This window comes from Oryctolagus cuniculus, chromosome 10 (genome assembly GCF_964237555.1).
Source record: "Oryctolagus cuniculus chromosome 10, mOryCun1.1, whole genome shotgun sequence".
Classification (NCBI taxonomy): domain Eukaryota; kingdom Metazoa; phylum Chordata; class Mammalia; order Lagomorpha; family Leporidae; genus Oryctolagus; species Oryctolagus cuniculus.
In genome coordinates, this window is record NC_091441.1 from 109,353,363 (window position 1) to 109,376,315 (window position 22,953).

A 22,953-nucleotide genomic window follows, 5' to 3' on the forward strand; every position below is an offset into this window, starting at 1 on the left:
GAATAGCTGTGCTGGGATTCTCACTTTCATCGTGAGGTGAAATGCCAGAGCAGGGAAACGAACAGCAACAGAGAGACGCCTCCAGCACTCGGGAGTGTGTCTGCCTGCAGCCTTCCCCCGGGAAAAGGCTGGGTCCCAGCAGCTCTCGCCTTTTAGAGTGTGCAAACAACAATGAAACTACTTTGCTTTGCAGGGCAGGAGAGCTAAGTGTTCCCAGCAGGCATGCACAGGGAGGGGTTTTTCAACACTGTTTGTTACCAAGAATGGGGGGAGGGCAATTTGAAAGAGCATCTGCTTAGGGTCACAACCACACTCAGCCAATGACATGAGAACTCCCCAAAGCAGCAGGCAAGGGGATACTGCAAAAATGCTGCCCAACAGGATTCTGGGGTGAGCATTCAAGGTAGCAGCTGGGACATTGCCTGGGGATAGCCACACCCCACATCAGTGTGCTGGGGTTCAGGTGCAGGCACCACTCCCCATTCAGCTTCCTACTAAGGAGCACCCGAGGAGGCAGCAGGTGATGGCTAATGTACTTGGGTCCCTGCCATTTGCGTGGGAGGTCCCCACTGAGCTCAGGGCTCCTGGCTTCAGCCTAGCCCAGCCCTGGCTGTCACAGGTGCCTAGGGGAGTGAACCAGCCGATGAAGGGTTTCTTGCTGTCTCCCTGTCTCTGCCTTTTAAGTAAACATGAAATAAACTGATCAAAATAAAAATCAGGATTCCCATCAACCTAAAAACTCACTAAAATAAGACAGTAAAGAAGTCATAGTTAAAATGGCAAAGAAATTAAAAGTGCAAAACGAGGAATAAAATATGCACTTTTCAGCAAGTAGAGCCAATGCAACAGAATAAAAAACAAATAGAAAATTTAAATATTGGCAGTGTGAGAAAGGTTCCCAGAAACAATACAAATAAACAGCTCAATAAAGACAAGGAGTTTTAAAATATGAGATAAAAGATAATAGACACGGAGGAAGAAAACTGCATATAGTTCATTCATGTTCTGGAGAAAACGCAGGAAATATTGGCAATAATCTAAGTTATTATAGAAAACTATTCCAAGCTATAAAAATGCCTGGATGAAATTTTAAAGCACTTTATATTTACACACAAGTATCTACAAATTTCCATAGGAATACATATGACAAAAAGCCTATGCATACACTTCAAAACTTTTTACACCAAAATAAATTATAATTCCTTTTTTTTATGAACTGTTAGAGGCACCCTCACATTATTTCAGTCTTCTAAAGTTTCCTGAGGCTTATTTTGTGGCTACATGAGTCATCTACCCTGGAGAATGTGTCATTTACACCTGGGAAGGATGCGTGAAGACAGCTCAAAACATGTGTGGAAAACATGGAATTCAAAGATGAGCTTAATTGTGGGAAAAAAAATTTGAAATCCATGCATAGCCTTTTTCAAGATTTGTCTTTCCTGTAAACTTTTTAAAAATGTTTATGCACTTCTTTGAAAGAGTTACACAGAGAGGATGCAGAGACAGAGAGAGATCTTTCATCTGTTGGTTCATTCCCCAGATGGCCACTATGGCTGGGGCTTGGCCAGGCCGGAACCAGGAGCCAAGAGCCTCTTCTGGCTCTCCCACACGGGTGGCAGGAGCCCAAGCACTTGGGTCATCTTCTGCTGCTTTCCCAGGCCATTAGAGGTGCTCATATGGGATGCAGGCATGGTGGGCGGTGGTTCTACGGGCTAAGCCACAGCGCCGCCCCATCTGCAAACTTGTCAAGGACCTCTTAGGTGTGTGGATTTCAAAATTTTTTTTTTTGCATTAAAACAAGCAGCCTTTAATTTGGTTGTCCATGGATCTCTTAAGTGCCCTCATAAGAAGTATATTCTCAGGTAATCATTTACAGAGGAAATTTGGAGAATTCAGAATTGGGTGGCCATGAGTCAACACACCGCCCTAGCTTTGTCAACTAAAGAAACTAGAAACAGAAGAGCAAACTACACCAAAAACCGGCAGGAAGGAAATAACAGAGCTTAGAGCAACGATAAATAGAACAGAGAGAAGCAACACAACTAGAAGTTGGCGCCTTTTTTTTTTTTTTTTCATTTTTAAACTTGAAAGTCAGAGAGACAGAGGTCTTCCACCCATGTGTTCACTCCCCAGATGTTTGCAACAGCCAGGGCTAGACCAGGTCTAGCTTGGAATTCGGTCCAGGTCTCCCCCTGGCAGGGACTATTTGAGCTACCACCTGCTGCCTCCCCGGTGCACACGAGCAGGAGGCTGGAACTGGAGCAGAGCTGGGACTGGACTCAAGCACTAATATGGACGCAGGCCTCCCAAGTGCATCCCAACTGTGGCACCAAACACTCAACCCTGAAAGTTGATGATGCTTTGAAAAGATCAGCAAATTGACAAACTGTTAGCACATCAACAAAGAAAAAAATAAAGAGAGAATTCAAAAAATCAAAACAAGAAATGAAAGTGAGGATGTTACTGCTGATCTTACAGAAATAAATAAGGTTATAAGAAAATACTATGAACAATCGTATGTCCAAAAATTAGATAACCCAGAAGAAATTAACAAATTCTTAAAAACACATAAATTACCAAAACTGACTCAAGAAGAAGTAGAAAGTCTGATCTTACCTAAATAAAGAGATTAAATCAGTAATCAAACACTTCCCAACAAAGGAAAGCCCCAGGCCAGATGGCTTGACCACTGAATTCTACCGAAGTCTGAGTAATTAACACCTATACTCCCCAACTCTTGCAAAAAACTAAAGAAGAGGAAAAACTTCCTAACTCACCCTGTAAAGATAGCATTGCATGAATACCAATGGCATATAAAGATGTCTTAATAAAAGTACAAAATATTATATCCCATAATATAGATTTAAAAATCCTCAACAAAATGCTAGCAAACCCAGTCCAACAACATAATAAAAGAATTATATTTAGGGGCCAGCACTGTGGCGTGGCGGGTTAAGCCACTGCCTGCAATGCTGGCAGTGCGCATGTTCCTGGTTCAAGTCCTGGGCGCTCTGCTTCTGATCCAGTTCTCTGCCAATACACGGGGAAAGCAGAGGAAGATAGCAAAAGTGCTTGGGCCCCTGCATCCATGTGAGAGACCTGGATAGAGTTCCAGGCTCCTGACTAAAGCCTGGTCCAGACTGGCTATTGCCAGCATTTGGGGAGTATAGCAGCAGATGGAAAATTGATTCATTCTCTCTCTCTCTACCTCTCTCTCCCCCCTCCCTCCCCCTCCCCCTCTCTGTCACTCTGCCTTTCAAATAAATAAATCTTTAATAAGAATTCTATATCACGACCAAGCAAGACTTAACCACCACCTTGCAAGGAACACAAGAGTGATTCTACATATGAAATTCAGCCGGTGCTGTGTAGCACATTAGAATGCAGAGCAAAAAACCACACGGACATCTTGATGCAGAGCAAACATTCAGCCAAAATCCAACAGCTTTTCATGATTATTCTCAGCCAGCACTTAAAAACAGAAAGGAGCATCCTCCACTCGATAAAGGAAATCGATGGGAGATCGGGAACGAGATAAGGGCGCTCAGGTTCCCCACCGCTGTCCAACCATGTGCGAGAGCTGTGTGCGGAGCGATGAAGCAAGCGTCTCAGCTCGTCCGTCATTAGGAGCTCACAAACACAAACACTGTGATGACCAAAGTCCAGAGCAGGGACGGCACCGTCCACCAGAGAGGATGTGGATGGAGCAGCACCAGCTCTCGGTCGTTGCTAGTGGGAACGCACGATGGAAGACGCTTTGGTAGCTTCCTGCAAAACTAAACCTCCCTTAACATCCGCTCCAGTGCACGTAATCCTTGCAGACTCGAAGCCTGCGGGCCCTGCTTCCCCACCGAGACCCCCGATGAACAGCCATCTACGGCCGAGAATTCTGGAGACGGTGCAGAGACTAAAGCCCCCAAGTCCGTGTGTAATCCAGAAGTTATGGGAGGGACAGGATAGGGAAGTTGCTGAGCTTTGGCTTATCCATCCACTCCCATCCTCATTCCCACGCAGAAACTCCCATACGGGCCTCTTCCTTGGGGATGGAAACTAAAGAGTGGCTATGCACCCCGCCTTCTGGCTGGCCCAGGAGCAGCCCAAGGGACTGGACTCTGCCTTACCTGACTCAGAGGTGAGTGGTATGATAGATCTGCAGTTCTGCAGATGAACACTAGGGGGAGCAAGAGCTCAGAACAAATTTATAACTTGATCTTCCCCAGTGCCAAGCCAGGAGGAAACTAATTATTCTTTCAAATGCCTAAGTTCCCATCAACAACTTACAATGCATGCAAAGAGAAACACAACCCACTAAAAGGAGCAAAATAAACCTCCTCAAGAAATGCAGATCTATGGCTGCTTGATAAAGAATTTTAAATAATTATCACAAGCATGCCTCAGGACCAGGATGAGCAAAATCAGAATATCAACAGAGACAGAAAGTCTAAAAAAGGACAACACAGGAAAATATGGAGTTGGAAATACAAGAATAATTTCAAAAATTCATGGAAAATGGAATTTAAAATGAGGTCATTTTGGTGAAAACAATTAGTATATATTTCATCTTATCTGAAAATCAGAGAGGGGAGGGGGAGGGGGAGGGGGAGGGAGAGGGAGAGAGAACTTCCATCTCTCCAAATGCTTGCAACAACTACAGCTGAGCCAGGCCAGAACTGGGAGCCCAGAACTGAATCCAGGTCTCCCACATGCACGGCAGGGACCCAAGTACTTCAGCCATCACTTGCTGCCTCCACAGTGAACATCAGCAAGAACTTGGACTTGGGAACAGAACCAGGATCAGGACCCAGGCACTGCGATCTGGAATGCAGCATCCCCATTAGCATTTTAACCACCACACCAAATGCCCACGCTTGGTGCAAATAAATTTGAGATTCACGCGTGTAATATAATAACTGAAAAGATCTATTAGAGAGGCTCAGTAGAAGTGATCCGTGAGAGGAATCCGTGAACTTGAAGAAAACGTCATTTGAAATCAACGAGTCAGAAGAGTCATTAAGAAAACAAATGAAGCAAAGTCAAAGCAGCCTCAAAGGCAGAAAGAAACAGAAGGAAGAAATGGGCAGAAAACTTATTTTTCAAAATAGTGGCCCAGGGGGAGGCGCTGTGGCGCAGAGGGTTAAGCCACTGTCTGCAATGCTGGCATTCCATGTGGGCACTGGTTCAAGTCCTGGCTGCTTCATTTCCAATCGAGCTCCCTGCTAATGCACCTGGGAAAGCAGTAGAAGATGGCCCAAGTGCTTGGGCCTCTGCTACCCATATGGGAGACCTGGAGGAAGCTCCTGGCTCCTGCCTTAGGCCTGGCCCAGCCCAGCCACTGCAACCATTTGGAGAGTGAATAAGCAGGTGGAAGGCTGACACTCACTCTCACTCTCTCTCTCTCCCTCTCTCTCCCCCCTCTCTGTAATTCTGACTTATAAACAAATAAAATCTTTTTAAAAATGACCCAAACTTCCTATATCTGAGAAATGTATGTACATATTTAAGAAACTGAAAGAATTCCAATGAAGATAAAATCAGAGAACCACACTGACACATTACAATTAAGCCTAGCATGTGGCACAACAGATTCAGCCAGCACCTGTGATGCCAGTATCCCATCAGGGCGCCGGTTCGAGTCCCAGCTGCTCCACTTCCAATCCAGCTCCCTGCTGGTGCACCTGGGAAAGCAGAGGAAGGTGGCCCAAGCGCTTGGGCCCCTGCACTCACTTGGGAGACCTGGATGGAGTTTCAGGTTCCCAGCTTTGGCCCAGCCCAGGAGCAGCCACTGCAGCCATTTGGGGGAATGAACCAGTGGGTCAAAATTCTCATATTCTCTCTCTCTCTCGCTCGCTCTTGCTCTCACTCTGATTTCTAGATAAAAAAATAAATCTTTTCAAAAAATATATTAAGAATATGTACAAGCAGGTGCAGCAAGGGAATAAGTACAATCAGGCGAAGGAGAAGGCTCCGTGTGTGCATCCAGCCTGTTCCAATCCATTGCTGCACAATCAATGCCCAAGACACGGCAAGACCGAGCTCCCGCCAGGCCACTGCCTCCACGCTGCAAGGCCCACACTGGACCTGGGGTCTTCATGCTTCGTTAACCAGTAAGAAAAAATGAAGACAAATGAACAAGAACCACGTCCACGGGAGGAAAAGGGGACCTCAAAATAAACACAGGGAGTATCTGAGGAAAGGGATTCATAGACAAAGTAGAATTTGATTAGAAAGCACCACAGAGGCTCAGTTAAGCAACAGCGTGCAAAGAAGTATCTTGCAAAGATGCGTAAAACAGGCAAGTTTGGAGAGAGACAAAGAACTAGGAAGAGAACACAATGTTAGGAGTAGAAAGAGGACACGCCCTCAGATATAAAATAGATGAACAATTAATTGAGAATAATGCGTAGAGCTATAGGAAAAAGTTTTTTTGAAGATTTATTCATTTTGAAAAGCAGAGTGACAGAGAGGGAGGGAGGAGACATCTTCCATCTACTGCTTTACTTCCCAGATGGCTCTAACAGCTGGTGCTGAGGCTGAGGCTGGGCCAGGTCAAAACCGGGAGCCTGGAACTCCATCAGGGTTTCCCACATGGGTTGTGGGGGTCCAAGGACTTGGGCCGTCTTCTGCTGCTTTCCTGGGAACTGGATCAGAACTGGAACCAGCCAGGACTCAAACTGGCACCCATATGGGATGCTGGTGTCGCAGGTGGTGGCTTAACGCACTGCACCACAGCACCAGTGCTCATCGCCACCAACAAAAACCATTTTAAGTCTAAATACAACTGGTACTTTTCACAGAACGGAGAAACGGACAAGTGGTAGAAAACATAAATAGATCACATAAACTGTCGATTAAAAGTGTCGCTCCCCCTCTTCGTGGAGGAACGACACTAAACCCTGCCTAGGCTTCATATCCGAGTCACGGCACCATTATGTCGCTCCCCCTCTTCGTGGAGGAGCAACACAGGACCCTGCGCTGTTCTTTTGTCTGCTCGGCCCTCCCCGGGTTTGCTGCTGGTTCTTCCCGGGTCGGCTACTATCCCTTCCACCTCCGTGGAAGGGCAGTTCCCCCTGGCCACATTCCCCACTTCCGCAGGGGAGCGGCACACCGCCGGCCGGCTCTCTCGGGGGCTGCACGGGTTCCCTTAGATGTTCCCCATAGATGTTCCTGGTGCATGCCGTCTCTCTCCTCCTTTATAGTCCTCCTCCGCCAATCCCAACTCGGCTGCCCACACGCCGAGTACGCTGCTCTCCTCCAATCAGGAGCAAGTCCTACAGTTTATTAGTTGAACTGGAGGCAGCTGTGCGGAAGCTGTTTACTTCTCTCCCAGCGCCATATTGTGGGAGAGCAGATGCATAGAATAAGTCCTAATTCCAGTAACAGTCTAGTCCGGTTTGCTCCGCACAGATCCCCCTTTCTTTTTATTTTTGGCGTTGATACGCGCCTGTCTTCGGTGTCCCGCGGCACACACTCTGCTCTACTTGCTAGAGTTGCCACAGGCTCTTACAAGTCCTATCAATCAGGAAAACCGAATCCGGGTCCTCTCTTCGCCATGTTGTGAGGAGGTTTTTAGGCGCTGATGCGTGCCTGTGTTCGGTGCCCTGCAGCGCATGCTCTGCTCTGCTAGAACTGCCTGCAGGTGTTTACAAAACCTATCAGGCAAACCGAATCCAAGCCTTCTCATTGCCGTATTGTGGGGGAGACTTATTAGTGTTGGTTTGTGCCTATCTTCGGTGACCTGCAGCTCATACTCTGGTCGAGCTGCTTGCTGGCGCTTACCGCCTTAAATCAGGCAGACCGAATCCAAGCTTAATATTCTTGTATTGTGGGGAAGCCTTACTGATGTTAATTCGTGCCTGTCTTCGGTGACCTGCGGCGCATAAGCTGCTAGCTGCCCGCAGGTGCTCATCGCCTCACTTGATTAGGCAGACCGAATCCAAGCTCTCACATTGCAGTGTTGTAGGGAGGCCTTTTTATTTCTCTATTTCTCTATCTCCGGGCATTCCTATTTCTCCCATTTTACTTCTATCTTCCAGCATTCCTATTTTTCTCATCTTACTTCTAAACTTCTGTTTCTCTTATCCCTGCAGCTTCCCGGCACCTCGCCCCGCCGGCGGGTTCCCGGCTCTGCGCCGCTTCTGCCCGCGCGCCTCTCTCATCTGTGCAGCTTCCCGGCTTTGCGCGGCTCGGCTTCGCGCGCTCCGCGGTCTCCACGCTTAACCCTTTCGCGTCTGAACCACGGCCTACGCCAGCCCCGTTCCCTATCTACTCACGCCCCGTGCTCTCTCTGCACGCGGCGGCTTCCGCGAGTAACACAGCGTAGCTTGCGTGTCCGCCACTAGCATTCAATCTAAGTTCCCCGGGCTAGCCTGGCGAATTCAACCCAGCGTACGTCTCCGCCCCACGGTTTGGCTTCCCGTCCTTTGCTCCCCGGGCTAATCAGACGGATCCCAACCTGGCTCACGTTTCAGCTTCTGGTTTCAACTTTTCGCCCCCTATTCCCGGGCTAACTTGAGAACCCCAAAGTGGCTTCCGTTTCCGCCTCGGCCTGCCCCCCGCGGCTTCAATTTCCCTAACATTTTTCTCTACCCGGTATGTTTCCCCAAGCTTTCCTCCAACGATACTCCTCCCTCATTTCTCCTGGCCTCTCCCCACAGTCCGCATCCGAGTCTGTTTGTTCTAGCTTTCACTTTCGCTTTCGACCTTAGAGATTTCTCCCAGCTTCCCCCCGTAGTCCGTATCCGAGTCTATGCCTAGGCTTTCAATAGCTTCTTCCGGCACCCTTTTCGTCCGGCTTTTCCCTAGGCTGTTTGCTAGTCTCTCTCTCCGGTATTTTCCCAATTCTTCCCGTTTCTTCCCGTTTCTTCCCTCCTAAGTTTCATATCCGTCCTAAGTTTCCTATCCGAGTCACGTTTCCTATCCGAGTCACGGCACCATTATGTCGCTCCCCCTCTTCGTGGAGGAACGACACTAAACCCTGCCTAGGCTTCATATCCGAGTCACGGCACCATTATGTCGCTCCCCCTCTTCGTGGAGGAGCAACACAGGACCCTGCGCTGTTCTTTTGTCTGCTCGGCCCTCCCCGGGTTTGCTGCTGGTTCTTCCCGGGTCGGCTACTATCCCTTCCACCTCCGTGGAAGGGCAGTTCCCCCTGGCCACATTCCCCACTTCCGCAGGGGAGCGGCACACCGCCGGCCGGCTCTCTCGGGGGCTGCACGGGTTCCCTTAGATGTTCCCCATAGATGTTCCTGGTGCATGCCGTCTCTCTCCTCCTTTATAGTCCTCCTCCGCCAATCCCAACTCGGCTGCCCACACGCCGAGTACGCTGCTCTCCTCCAATCAGGAGCAAGTCCTACAGTTTATTAGTTGAACTGGAGGCAGCTGTGCGGAAGCTGTTTACTTCTCTCCCAGCGCCATATTGTGGGAGAGCAGATGCATAGAATAAGTCCTAATTCCAGTAACAGTCTAGTCCGGTTTGCTCCCCACAAAAAGGATCTGTCACAAGCCAACAGCTAATGTCAGATTTCATCATTAAACCCTGCAGACAGAGTAAGCCCGCATCAGGGAGCTAAGGCTCTAGAAACCCGGTGCATCCTGGGGATCAATTCGCTCTCGCAGTTCCCCCAGGCTTTGCAAAGGCCATGTCGTGTATGTAAATCAGTAGCAGTGGGCGCCCGGCAGCAACGTATGTTTGCCACGAAACTTTGGAAGGACCTGCAGATTTCAGTCTTTGACATTCAGAGGTTCACTGTCAGTCATCATTGATCACAAAATCACAGACAAGGCACGAAGACAAAAAACTAGACAAAACCCTGCAAAGGGACCAAATGATCTTTATACAAATTGTCCGCTTCCAAACAGTGAGAGTGCAGGCGGCTGCATTTTTACTGAATATTTTCCATAGATGGACTTACAATGTGTGTGAGCATGGGTGCACGCGTGTGCATGCGTGTGCACGCATGTCAGAATGGGTAACATGCTTTCTTTTCACCTAGATGGAGACTGAGGAGAGTAACAGGCCTTGGCTAATCATTTAATCCAGTCTTTCCTAGGCTGTTCATTTCTTGGGCTCTATTTGGGTTGCCAAGGAAGCCCCTTGTAAGCCAGATTTGCGGCTGCTTTCTTACCCTCCTAAGGCGGAAAGGGGAGAAGAAACAGAACAAAGGATTCATGCCACTTGGGACAGCAGTGTGAGTTGCTGGTTCCAGGTAAGGAGTGTGTTCTGTGCTAAGAAGCTGTTAGGAGCCATTGCCTCCTCACTGTGCACCACAGGTGTGTACTTAATGCACACGTCTGCTCCACACGCAGGATAATTTCCAGAGGGATCGAGTGCTTAAGCATGAAAACATCAATGAAGTTAATCGAGTAAGAGACATTGAGTCCCTTGACGGAAGCCAAAAAGGAACAGTATGGCTGATTTAACCTTGCAGCCATGTGAGATCTGTTGCGATAAAAAAGCACCACAAATACTCAAAGAAGCAGTCACCATCAGAAGTATTCCCAAGTCAAGTGACGGCCACAGAGCGCTAGGACTGAACGTAAACCAGTATTACACACTCAGCACACATTCAGCGTGGGGTGGGGTACAGCTGGTTGTATGAATTGTCGGGTTGATTTGCTATGAGCTTGTGGAGGATTCCTCCATCTACATGCACGAGAGATGCTGTGGTTCTCCTTTCTCGTCATGTCTTTCTCTGCTTTCATGCTCGAGTGATGCTGCCCCCAGAGAATCAGTGAAGAAGTCACGCACTCCTTGCCTGTGCCTTTCTGGAACAGACTGGAGAAAATTCACATCACCACTTCCTTAACCATCGCAGAGAATTCACTGGTGAAATCGGCTGAGTCTGGTGTTCTCTGTTTTTAACTCCATGTGCTGAGCTGACTGTCCATCCTCCACGTGTGGGCTTAGGCGGTTTCCCTTTCAAGGAATCAGGTTGTTCATCTTCGCCATTGAACCTGTGGGCACAGAGCTCAGAACGCTCCACTGTTTTCCTTTCAATGCCCACGGTGGGTCTTGATGGCCCCTCTCGCTTCTGGTATTAGTGATCTGTGTGTTCTCTTTTTATTTGCCTTGCCCATTGAGATCATTTCATTGGCCTTTTTTAAAACCAACCTTGGGGTTTTACTTACCTTTCTCTGCTATGTTCCCATCCTCAATGTCGTCAACTGCTCTGATTTTTACCATTTCTTTCCTTGAGCTTAGTTAGGATTCAGGCTGTTGTTCCAGTCAAAGTTCAGCTGATGAATGTGTGAGAGTTTTATTTTCCAGTATTTGCACTGAGTGTTCTAATCCAAATCTGCTCTTGACCCTTGAATGAATTTTCCATTTTAGTTACTGGACTCTTGAACCCCAGGGTTTCCATTTAGTTTCTTTACATAATTTTTCTTTATGAATGTTTTCTACCTGGAGAGACACCGTCACCTGCTTTCCTTAGTTCTGCATACATAGCTCCCTTTTGCTGCTCAAGCATATCTAACATAGTCAATTGAAAGCCTTTGTCTAGTAAGTCCAATATCTGAGCTTTCTCAGAGACAGTTTTCATTCCTTTTTCCCCCAATAAGTGGACCCTACTTTTGTGGTTGTGGTTGTTCTGTTGGGCTTTCTGTGTGCCTTGTAATGTTTTGTTGAACACTGGCTATGTTGAATATTATGATATTCACACATGATGACAACTCACATTCTCCTCTATGTTCAATGTGGCTGTTTATTTGTGATTTCAGTGACTTTTCTGAGCTATTTTATAGTCTGTATTCTTGGTGTGGACACCGAGGTCTCTGTTTCATTAGATTAACGTTCAGCTAGCAACTCAACAGGGACTTCCTTAAACACCTGGGAAGGAGGGAATCTCACAGTCTAATGATAGGACCTCCCTGTATGTTTTGTCTGTCTCTGCCTTAGCCCTCACTTCCTGCTTGCACAGAGTCCAACCGTCAGCCAGAGAGAGAACACAAGGCCTTCCCAGGTCTTTGTTAAGCATGCACCCAGTCTCAGGCGTGCCCAGGATTTTCTCAGCTCCCAGGAATACGCAGGAGCTATTCAAAGTCTTGATTCTCCGAGGCTTCTCCCTCCCCAGCCTTCTACCCCAAGCATATCAACTAGTCTATTATTTGCCCCAATTTTTATAGACTTTGACATTTGCTTTTAGGCTTCCCTGATAGAATGTCAATAACCCTGCTAGGCTCCTGAATTCGCAGGACTAAGGGAAGCCCTTTCATCCACTCCATCGTGGATAAGCTCCGTCTGCCCCCTCCAGATCTGAATGCCAGCTGTTGTCCCAGGGCCACCACGAAGTGGGAAATAAGATCAGGGTAAGTCAAGATGGCACAGTGCTCTCTTAATGAGACTCAGCTGTTTTTCTTGGTCAGGCCTTCTCTTGATTGCCCTGCATTTTTTTCAATTAGTTTCCAGCATTCCTAAAAAATTGATTCTGACAGTTTTGTCAAGAAATTCATTGCCTTGTGGAGCAAATCTTTCTAGCATGTTTTTAATTTGTTTCTTGAAAGCCAGACATGCTGTATTGGGCAACAGGAACTCAAGTGAATAGATTTTCAGTGTGAGGTTTTGTGTCCAGCTCATGATTGCTGATGTTTAAGACTGGCTGTGCCTGAGGGTATCAGGGCTCCAAGTTCTGCTTGGTTTTGACTCCTGTGTTGTCACTGAGGTTCCCTGTGAATTTCTTAAAAATATATTTATTTATTTGAAAGGCAGAGTTACAGAAAGAGAGAATTTTCCATCCACTGGTTCACTCCCCAGATGGCCACAATGGCCAGTGCTGGACCAGACCAAAGCCAGGAGTCAGGAATTTCTTCTGAGTCTCCCATGAGGGTGCAGGGGCCCAAGCACTCAGGCCATCCTCTGCAGCTTTCCCAGAGGCATCAGCGGAGCTGCTGGGAGTTGAACCAGCACCCATATGAGATGCTGGTGCTTTAATCCACTGAGCCATAGCACCAGCCCCACAAATCTCTTCCTAAATAGACTGTGAGTCTGGTAGATCTCTTGGTTGTAGCCTCTGATGCAATGGTGCAGCCTTGTTAGTGTGATGCTAAGGGGAGGCACGAGGGAGGAAAAGCATTTTATAGTCTTAGGATGGATGCTCAGTTCCTTGAAGGAATGTGTCCCAGACTGTGACCCTCGCCCAATTCCTAAGCATGGACAGGAAGCATGGAGGAGATAAGGATCTGAAAAATACCTTCCCCCCCCAAAGAGTTGGCCTCTGTCGCGGGGAATCCGCATTATATTCCGCTTATTCCGCAGTGGTAACTTTTCCCCTCCTTCTGACGAAGCCTCGGGTGATTATTCGTGGCTCTTCACCATGGCAATCAGCCGGCTTCCTGGAGGTGGACCCACAGGTGTGAGGCCCTCGCTGACACTGTGACCACACCCCCCCCTACACCCGGAGCTTCTCCCTGTCCCCCGTCCACACTCAGTCTCTGACAAGACATCAAAGCACCGTGCACTTGCTCCTCTAGTTGTGGCTCCAGCAGCCTCCGTTCTAGGAAAGTGGACCTTGGCTGAGGTTCCCCGTGTGCGTCCCTGGGGCTGCAGGGACACCGCACTGCCGGCGGTGTGGGTTCAAACAACAGAGCTCACCCACAGTTCTGAAGGCTCCAAGTCGTACAGGAAGGCGTAAGCAGAACCGTGCTGCTCCTGAAACCTTAGGGGAGAATTCCTGTCTTCTTCTAGTTTCTGGAGGTGGCTGGCGGTCTCTGGTTCTCCCTGCCTTGTAGCTGCCATTGCTTCGACCTCTCTTCTGTTGTCACTGGACTCTGCCCTCTCGTGCCAGTGTCTCTTTTCTTGCACTGGGTTAGGGACCCACTTCGAGTTCACCATGACATTAATGTCAGCAAATTACATCTGCAACAACTCTACCTCCCAAATAGGGTCCCATTCTGGAGAGGTGGGACTTTAGCATGACTTCTGGGGACCACAGTTAAACCCGCAATCCTCTGTCCTCACCTGTCTCTCCAAATCCGGCGCCTGGGCTTCCCCTGCAACCTTGATTCTCTGAGCGCGCCAGGAAAGCGTACCGGTTTCTGGTCTGCAGAGCTTGCTTTCCTTCTGGGGGTGGGAGTGGTGGTTTCCAGGTCCTTTTCGTTCTAGAGCTGAACCTGGGAGCCAGCTGCTGGCTTTCAACACAACGCATGTGTGTGCCGCGGAGTCCTACCTCCGCATCACCTCTTCAATCAACATTGAGTTCTACACGGCAGCTAAGCTGGACACCTCCGTGCTGTTCAGGGGCTCCAGACGTACCCAGCAACATTCACGGGTTCTGGCCCCAGTCCTTTTCGAGACAAAGTGCGTCAAAGCTGTTGGCTGTCCCCTCCATTCGCATGCAGCTCTCGCCTCCAGCTGCTGGAGTGCTATGCATCCTTGCATTTCAATAGCAGAATCCAGGGAAACAATGGCAGCGCAGGAGTTACCAGGAAAACCTGACCCATTTAGAACTCTGTGTCTACACGTTCACCGGGAAACAGCCTCCCAACCTGCAGGTGCGATATTCCCGCTAGCCATTCCAGATGGCAGTGCATACGTAGGGTACTTTCACAGAACTGAGAGCTATCTTGAAAATTGAAGTGTATTGGTACTGTTGGCTTAAAAATTAAAAACATGGAAAATCATGGTTATAAGTTAAAATTATTAATAACTACCCACTCAAAGTAATTTTGTAGAATAGCATTGTGTGGGGGGAGATCTACTTGGGACCAGCCGCTGGAGTCCAAAGAGCTAGCCTGGGAATGAAAGCAGGAGGAGAGAGGAAGCAGAAAGCAGAGGTCCCGCAGTGTGAGGACAGGGGACCGCGGGTGCCTAAGAGACGGGCTGAGTCCACGGACTGAAGGGCTCCTCAATCTGCGAGTGGACTGCGGGCCAGAGCCGGGGAGGATTCCAGAACTGCGAGGAATAGAGACCAGGTAGTCAAGCCTCTGGAGGAAGGGATGCGTTTACAAAGGGGAAGGCCGGGAGGGCTCCTGGAACTCCACACCTGCCCCGTCACAGAGCCGGATGCAGACTTTGCGGAGTGTCCCGTCTCTGAAAGCCACGTGCTTACAGGAGGCTCCTATCATCTGACGCACTGCCCAAGACAGCGCACGGGGAGCACTAAGGATGTGACTCGTATTTCATACACACAAGTGAGTGTGGAAGAGGTCTCCAGCAATGTGTGTCTGTGTGCAGGGGTTTGAGCACGCGGGGCATGTGTGTCTCAGTGTGTGTGGGGGTGCATGCATGTACAGTGGGTATGTACATGTGGGGTTTACTCCCCAGATGGCCACAATGGCAAGTGCTGGGCCAGACCAAAGCCAGGAGCTAGGAGCTTCTGGGTCTTCCACAAGGTTGCAGGGGCCCAAGCACGGGGACCCTCTTCCACTGCTTCCCCAGGGGCATGAGCAGGGAGCTGGATCAGAAGTGGAGCAGCCGGGACACAAGCCAGTGCGGGTGAGCTCCGTCAGAGCTCCGGCTCTCTTGGAGGTGGGATGCTTGCCTACCCTCCCCTCCTGCCAAAATATGTCACCATGGCTTCAGTGGCCGTCCTGAGTCCTTCAGCACAAGCCATGCCAAGAACAGTGGTGGAAAATGGACAGGGGGGGCTGCTCCTCCAACACAAAGGCACCGCCCACCTGCCCAGGCCACGCCTACTCCTCTGTATAATATATTTTCTTTTTTTAAAATTAAAAAAAAATTTTTTTTATTCATTTTTTTTTTGACAGGCAGAGTGGACAGTGAGAGAGAGAGACAGAGAGAAAGGTCTTCCTTTTGCCATTGGTTCACCCTCCAATGGCCGCCACGGCCGGCGCGCTGCGGCCGGCGCACCGTGCTGATCCTATGGCAGGAGCCAGCTACTTCTCCTGGTCTCCCATGGGGTGCAGGGCCCAAGTACTTGGGCCATCCTCCACTGCACTCCCGGGCCACAGCAGAGAGCTGGCCTGGAAGAGGGGCAACCGGGACAGAATCCAGCGCCCCGACCGGGACTAGAACCCGGTGTGCTGGTGCCGCAAGGCGGAGGATTAGCCTAGTAAGCCGCGGCGCCGGCTTGTATAATATATTTTCAATCTAGCTTTTTCCTTTTATGTGAACCAGACTTGACCTTGCAGCTATAAATGGATAAACAAGCAATTATACTGGGAGAGTTTAACACATCTCCTCAACCACAGGGCACAAAGGATTAAGCCACCACTTGGGAAGCTCACATCCCCAGGCAGAGAGCCTGGGTTTGAATCTTACCTCCATGTCTGATGCAGCCCCTGGGAGGCAGGGAATGATGGCCTCATTTGGGGCCCTGCCACCCACGTGGAAGACCCAGACAGAGTTCCCGACTCTGGCTCTGGCCTGGCCCAGAACTGGCTGTTGGGAGCATATGGGGAGTGAACCAGCAAATGAAAGATTGCTCTCTCTCTCTCTCTCTCTCTCTGCCCCTCCGTCACTCGCTCCCTCCCTCTCCCCTCTTTCTCTGTCACTCTGCCTTTTAAATAAATAAAACTTAAAAAAAAATAGCACAGAAGTCATCACCAAAAAACGAGAGGGTTTTGTCCATCTGGGCACGCTATCAAGAAAGTGAAGAGATGCCTATGAGAGGGAAGAAAACACTTCTAAATTACTAACAAGGGCCTAATGTCCAGAATATATACAGAACGCCAATAAGTCAACAACAAAATCGTGTAGAACGACATTTTAAAAATGAGCAAAGGTTTTGAGTAGACATTTCTCCAAAGAAACCAGTCCACATTAGCAGCACCAGGGAAACGCAGTCAGAACCACGACAAACTGCTCCTCCACGCCTGCGCAGAAGGCGCGTATCTTAAAAACAAGCAGAACCGAAGTGCCCTGCCGACGTGGAAAAGCTGAGATGCTCGTGTTCAGCCAGCTACCGTGGAAATCAGCGTGGGCGCCCCTCCGACAGGTACGGGAGGACTCTCCCTGCAACCAGCAGCTCCACCCACAGGCCTACAGACAAGAGAACCAAGATCAGAAACGTGGACGAGTACTCAGACTGAATTATTCACAGCGGCATTGTTCACGACAGCCCAAGCATGGGAACCACCACCTGTCCATCCGCGATGAACGGGCAGACGATGGCGCAGCCGCATATACGGGGTTGTTTGGCTGTGGAAAGGATCGAACGGGTATGAAACTCAACAGCACTGCGCTAAGTATAAGACAGAAGCCGGACACCGACGGTCACACCATGTGATCCGTTTATATCTAGAAGAACCAGATCGCAGGGAAAGAAAGCAAGGGGAGGCCAGGACCTGGGGGTATGGGGCAGATAAGAAGGGGCCAGGACCTGGGGGCGTGGGGCAGATGGGGAGGGGCCAGGACCTGGGGGTGTGGGGCAGATAAGAAGGGGCCAGGACCTGGGGGCATGGGGCAGATGGGGAGGGGCCAGGACCTGGGGGCGTGGGGCAGATGGGGAGGGGCCAGGACCTGGGGGTGTGGGGCAGATGGGGAGGGGCCAGGGCCTGGGGGCGTGGGGCAGATGGGGAGGGGCCAAGATCTGGGGGCGTGGGGCAGATGGGGAGGGGCCAGGGCCTGGGGGCGTGGGGCAGATGGGGAGGGGCCAGGGTCTGGGGGCGTGGGGCAGATGGGGAGGGGCCAGGGCCTGGGGGCGTGGGGCAGATGGGGAGGGGCCAGGGCCTGGGGGCGTGGGGCAGATGGGGAGCTGTTGCTTTTGGGTGCATGTTTTATTTAGGAGTGATAAAAACATTTTGGAGCTTTACTAAATGCCACTAAACTGTACCCTTCATACAACGTCAAACATTGTGAATTTCATCTCCATTTTAAAAAGTAAAAAAAAAAAATAGAGCATCAAACATATACCCATGCATGCGTGTATTGCATCTCTCTGTATTTAGATGAGAGAGAAACATATGTCTCAACACAAGAAAATGTATCTTTAAGATGCCCACGAGGCCGGCGCTGTGGCTCACTAGGCTAATCCTCCGCCTTGCAGCACCGGCACACCAGGTTCTAGTCCCGGTCAGGGCCCCAGATTCTGTCCCGGTTGCTCCTCTTCCAGTCCAGCTCTCTGCTGTGGCCCGGGAAGGCAGTGGAGGATGGCCCTAGTGCTTGGGCACCTGCACCCATGTGGGACACCAGGAGGAAGCACCTGGCTCCTGGCTTCGGATCGGCGCAGCGCCAGCTGTTGTGGCCATTTGGGGAGTGAACCAACAGAAGGAAGACCTTTTTCTCTGTCTCTATCACTGTCTATAACTCTACCTTTCAAATAATAAATAAATACATTTTAAAAATAAATAAGAATAAATCTTTAAAAAAAAGATACAGAGTGGTTTATTCCAAGAATGAAAACGTGTCTTAAAAACAGGAAACCTAAAGGAGAAAACCCCATGACTTTATTAAGTAATACCTATGGGAAACACAGCCAAGCAAATGTATTGTTTTTAATGATTTATTTATTTATTTGAAAGGCAGAACTACAGAGAAGCAGAGTCAGAGAGAGAGAGAGAGGTCTTCCATCTGCTGGTTCACTCCCCAAATGGCTGCAATGGCCAGAGCTGGGCCAATCCAAAGCCAGGAGCCAGGAGCTTCTTCTGGGTCTTCCACACGGGTACAGAGGCCCAAGGACTTGACCATCTTCCACTGCTTTCTCAGGAGCATTAGCAGGGAGCTGGATCGGAAGTGGAGCAGCTGGACTCAAGCCAGTGCCCAGATGGGATGCCGGCACTGCAGGAGGCAGCTTTAACCACTACGCCCACAGCGCTGGCCCCATTCCAGTATCGTAATAAAAAAACAGGAACCAAGGAAAATTACTTAATAAAGACTAGCCTCCAAAATTAACAGTAAATATTACCTTAACCTACAGAACAATAACATCATTTTAATTAAAGCCATTAGCTAGACAGGGAGCTTCATTTTCCTTGTTACTTAATATTTCCTTAGAGACTGTCATGAGTGTAATGAGATAAGGAGAGTTTCTATCCCATCCTTAGACTGGGAAAAGGCGGCAGGAGGAGAGAAAGATCTTCTCATTAAAAGTCCCTGAACTGCTGTTAGCCAACAAAGGCAGGCCGAGGGCTCTCCTGATTTGCAATTGTCTTCAGCAATCCCTCTCGGCTCAGGGAGGCACACTCGGTTTCCTTCAGTGAGGACTGAAGAGGCGGCATTACAGCGAGGGAAGGTGGCGGCCCTGGGCTGCAAGGAGAAATGAGAATCCAGTGCAAATCCGACTGCGGTGCTGTGTGCACAGTTCTGCAAATGGGCAATCTCTGAACTGTGCACTTAAAGTAAGTGAATTTTTGGTACATAAATTATGCTCCACCCATACTGTTTAAAAAGTCTTGTAGAGTGCACAGGAAAATTCAAGGTGAGTGAATATGATACATCAAACAACCCTTATCTTGGGAAAATATTTATTTTCTTAAAGATTTATTTGAAAGTCAGAGTTATACACACACACACACACACACACACACACACACACGGTGGAGGGGGGGCTTCCATCGGCTGGTTCACTCCCCAATTGACCGAAATGCCTGGAGCTGCACCGACGGTCCGAAGCCAAGAGCCAGGAGCTTCCTCCAGGTCTCCCATGTGGGTGGAGAGGCCCAAGCACTTGGGCCATCTTCCACTGCTTTCCCAGGCCACAACAGAGAGCTAGATCAAAAGTGGAGCATCCAGGACTCAAACCGGCGCCCATATGGGATGCCGGCACTGCAGGCAATGGCTTTACCTGCTACGCCACAGTGCTGGCCCCAGAAAAATATTTAAACATTGAGGAACATTTAATACGAAAAGCACAGGAACTTTAAGGACAATCAATAAATTTTCTTGAAGGACGCAAAGCAAAAACTGGACAAGTAGAAAACATCGCCATGTTTCTGAATGGGAAGTTTCAATAGTATTCAAAGTCAATTATTCTGAAATTAATATTTTGAAATTAATGCAATCCTAATCAGAAACCCAATGGTTTTTTTCTCTCCGTGTGATAAGACGTTCTGAAAGCTTGCTTAGAAAAATGAATACCAAGAATGGCAAAGGAAAGTTACGAAAAAGCTGAGCTAAGCAGAAGGATTCACCTCGCCCGGAACCAAGCACAGGACACAACCACGGCTGGTGAGTCCTGCGGTCTTGGCGTAGGGAGAGACAGACAGATCAGTGCAGCGGACTGCTGAAGAGCCAGATGAGCTCTCACGTTCTCACAGGACAGGAAAATGAGGAAATATTTAATGAGTGGTGCAGGTAAGCTGGCCTTACATCCACAAGGCAACCACATTGGCCTCACCTTATACCCTAGGCCAAAAGAAATTTCAGATATATTCATGACTTAAATCTAAAAAGCCAAATAATAACCTTGCAAGAAACTCTGTAAAATTACATAAATAGGGGTCAGCGCTGTGGCACAGTGGGTTAAGCTGTGGCCTGCGGTACCAGCATTCCAAATGGACTCTGGTTCGAGTCCCAGCTGCTCCACTTCTGATCCAGCTCTCTGCTCATGCACCTGGAAAAGCAGCAGAGGACGGCCCAAGTGCTTCAGCCCCTGCACGCAGGTAGGAGACCTAGAAGAAGCTCCTGGCTCCTGGCTTCAGATCAGCCCGGCCATTGCAGTCATTTGAAGAGTGAACCAGTGCATGGAAAACCTCTCTTCTCTCTGTCTCTCCCTCTTTCTCTCTCTTACCCTGCCTTTCCAATAAAAAAATCTTTTTAAAAATTATATAAATACCCTGGAGGGCAGGAGAGAAGTTCTTAACCACTGTTAAAAACCAAGAGGCTGTTTTTTTTTTTTTTTTTGCTTTTTTTGTAGAGGCAGAGTAGGGTGAGACAGAAAAGACGGGGCGCGGTGGTGGGGGGAGGGGCGGGGAGGAAAGGGAAAGTGCACACAAGAGCAAGCATGGAAGAACACTGGTTCACCCCTCAGATGCCTACGAATGCCAGAGCCAGGGAGCAGGAGCCAGATTCCAGGTCTGCCCCGTGCGGGGCGGGAACCCATCCACAGGAGCGTCACCACCGCCTCGCCTCCCACCCACGCCCTCCAACCCCAGCCAGGGTCCACACGCGCAAGAAGCCGGAATCAGGAGCTGGAGCCGGGATTTGAACCCAGGTACTCTGATGTGAGACACAGGCATTTCAACCACTAGGCTAAATGCCCACTCTGAGGCCAGTGTTTTGTTTCTTTTGCTTTTTGAAAGATATGGGAAAGTGTAAGAAAAGGAAAAAAAAAAAAAGAGAGAGAGAGAGAAAGGAGGTGGCGAAAACTCCTGCATGGCAAAAGATGACATAAACAAAGTCTGCAGACAGGTGCTGCGTTTGGGAAAATCTTTGTATGAAGAAAACAAAACTACACATGTAAGACATGGTGTTACCTTTCACAGGTGACAAGGACAAGGGAGCCCACAGAGAAATGGGTAAAGGACATGAATAGAAGACACACAGGGTAGCAAACCCAGGTGGCTATGAAGCTTATAAAAAGCCGGCTAGCTGCAGCAGCAGACAAGGAAATGAAACTAACGAGATGTCATTTAACATGCGTCAGGAGGCCAAATTCCGAAGAAGCCGGAGTGCCTACTGCTGATGGAAATGCGTAGAAAGAACACAGAGCTTGCTGGTGGGAGCACGCTGTGTTAGAACTGGAAAGCCAGCGGGTAACATTGGCTGAACGTCTATGGCCATCATGGATGGTACGGATACGGGTTTGGACAAAGACAAAAACAGCTTCTACGCCAACACCGTGCAGAAAACCTGGAAATGTCCTTCAGGTGAAGAATGACTGAGAAATTATGGTCTTGTCACACTGTGGACTCTTACGTATTCCACACTGGAGTTGGACCAGTTGCCTTGGATGTGTCTGCACAGGCACTGCTGAGTGGAAACCAAGATTCGGAACTCACTTTTGAAAAATGAGGAATGGTGGCTGGCGCCGCAGCTCACTAGGCTAATCCTCTGCTTGTGGCACTGGCACCCCAAGTTCTAGCCCCAGTTGGGGCGCCGGACTCTGTCCCAGTTGCCCTTCTTCCAGTCCAGCTCTCTGCTGTGGCCCGGAAATGCAGTGGAGGATGGCCCAAGTGCTTGGGCCCTGCACCGGCATGGGAGACCAGGAGAAGCTCCTGGCTTCAGATCGGCGCAGTGCGCCGGCCATAGCGGCCATTTGGGGGGTGTCCAACGGAAGGAAGACCTTTCTCTCTGTTTCTCTCTCTCACTGTCTAACTCTGCCTGTCTCAAAAAAAAAAAAAAAAGAATAAAAAGAAAAATGAGGAATGGTATTGAGTATCAGCAGTGAGAATGCACATGTGTGTGTATTTATACATATGCCAGTGTAGAATCTATGAATATGTCTAAGTCTAGACTCAGTCTATTACTGCTTGTGCATGAGCAAAAATACTCTTGTTAGCATGGCCTCATAGTGAGCTGCTACCTGGATGAAGTGGGGATATGACAGGAAGGGGCAGGGAAAGACCAGCAACAGAACACTCTCCAAAACTGAAGAAGTAAAAATAATGGTGTGGCTGGCGCCGCGGCTCACTAGGCTAATCCTCCACCTTGCGGCACCAGCACACCGGGTTCTAGTCCCGATCGGGGCACCAGATTCTGTCCCGGTTGCCTCTCTTCCAGGCCAGCTCTCTGCTGTGGCCAGGGAGTGCAGTGGAGAATGGCCCAAGTCCTTGGGCCCTGCACCCCATGGGAGACCAGGAGAAACACCTGGCTCCTGCCTTCGGATCAGTGCATTGTGCCGGCCACAGCATGCCGGCCGCGGCGGCCATTGGAGGGTGAACCAACAGCAAAGGAAGACCTTTCTCTCTGTCTCTCTCTCTCACTGTCCACTCTGCCTGTCAAAAAAAATATAAATAAATAAATAATGGTGTATAATATGCTTGCGATGCCACACGGGTGAGTCATTATAAATGCACATGGCGTGTTTTCTCTTGTAGAAATGAAGTCAGTTTCTAAGGCAAGGGTGCAGAGGACAGAGCTGAGGGTGGGTGTGTCAGGCCAGGTTCCAGCCACCCTGC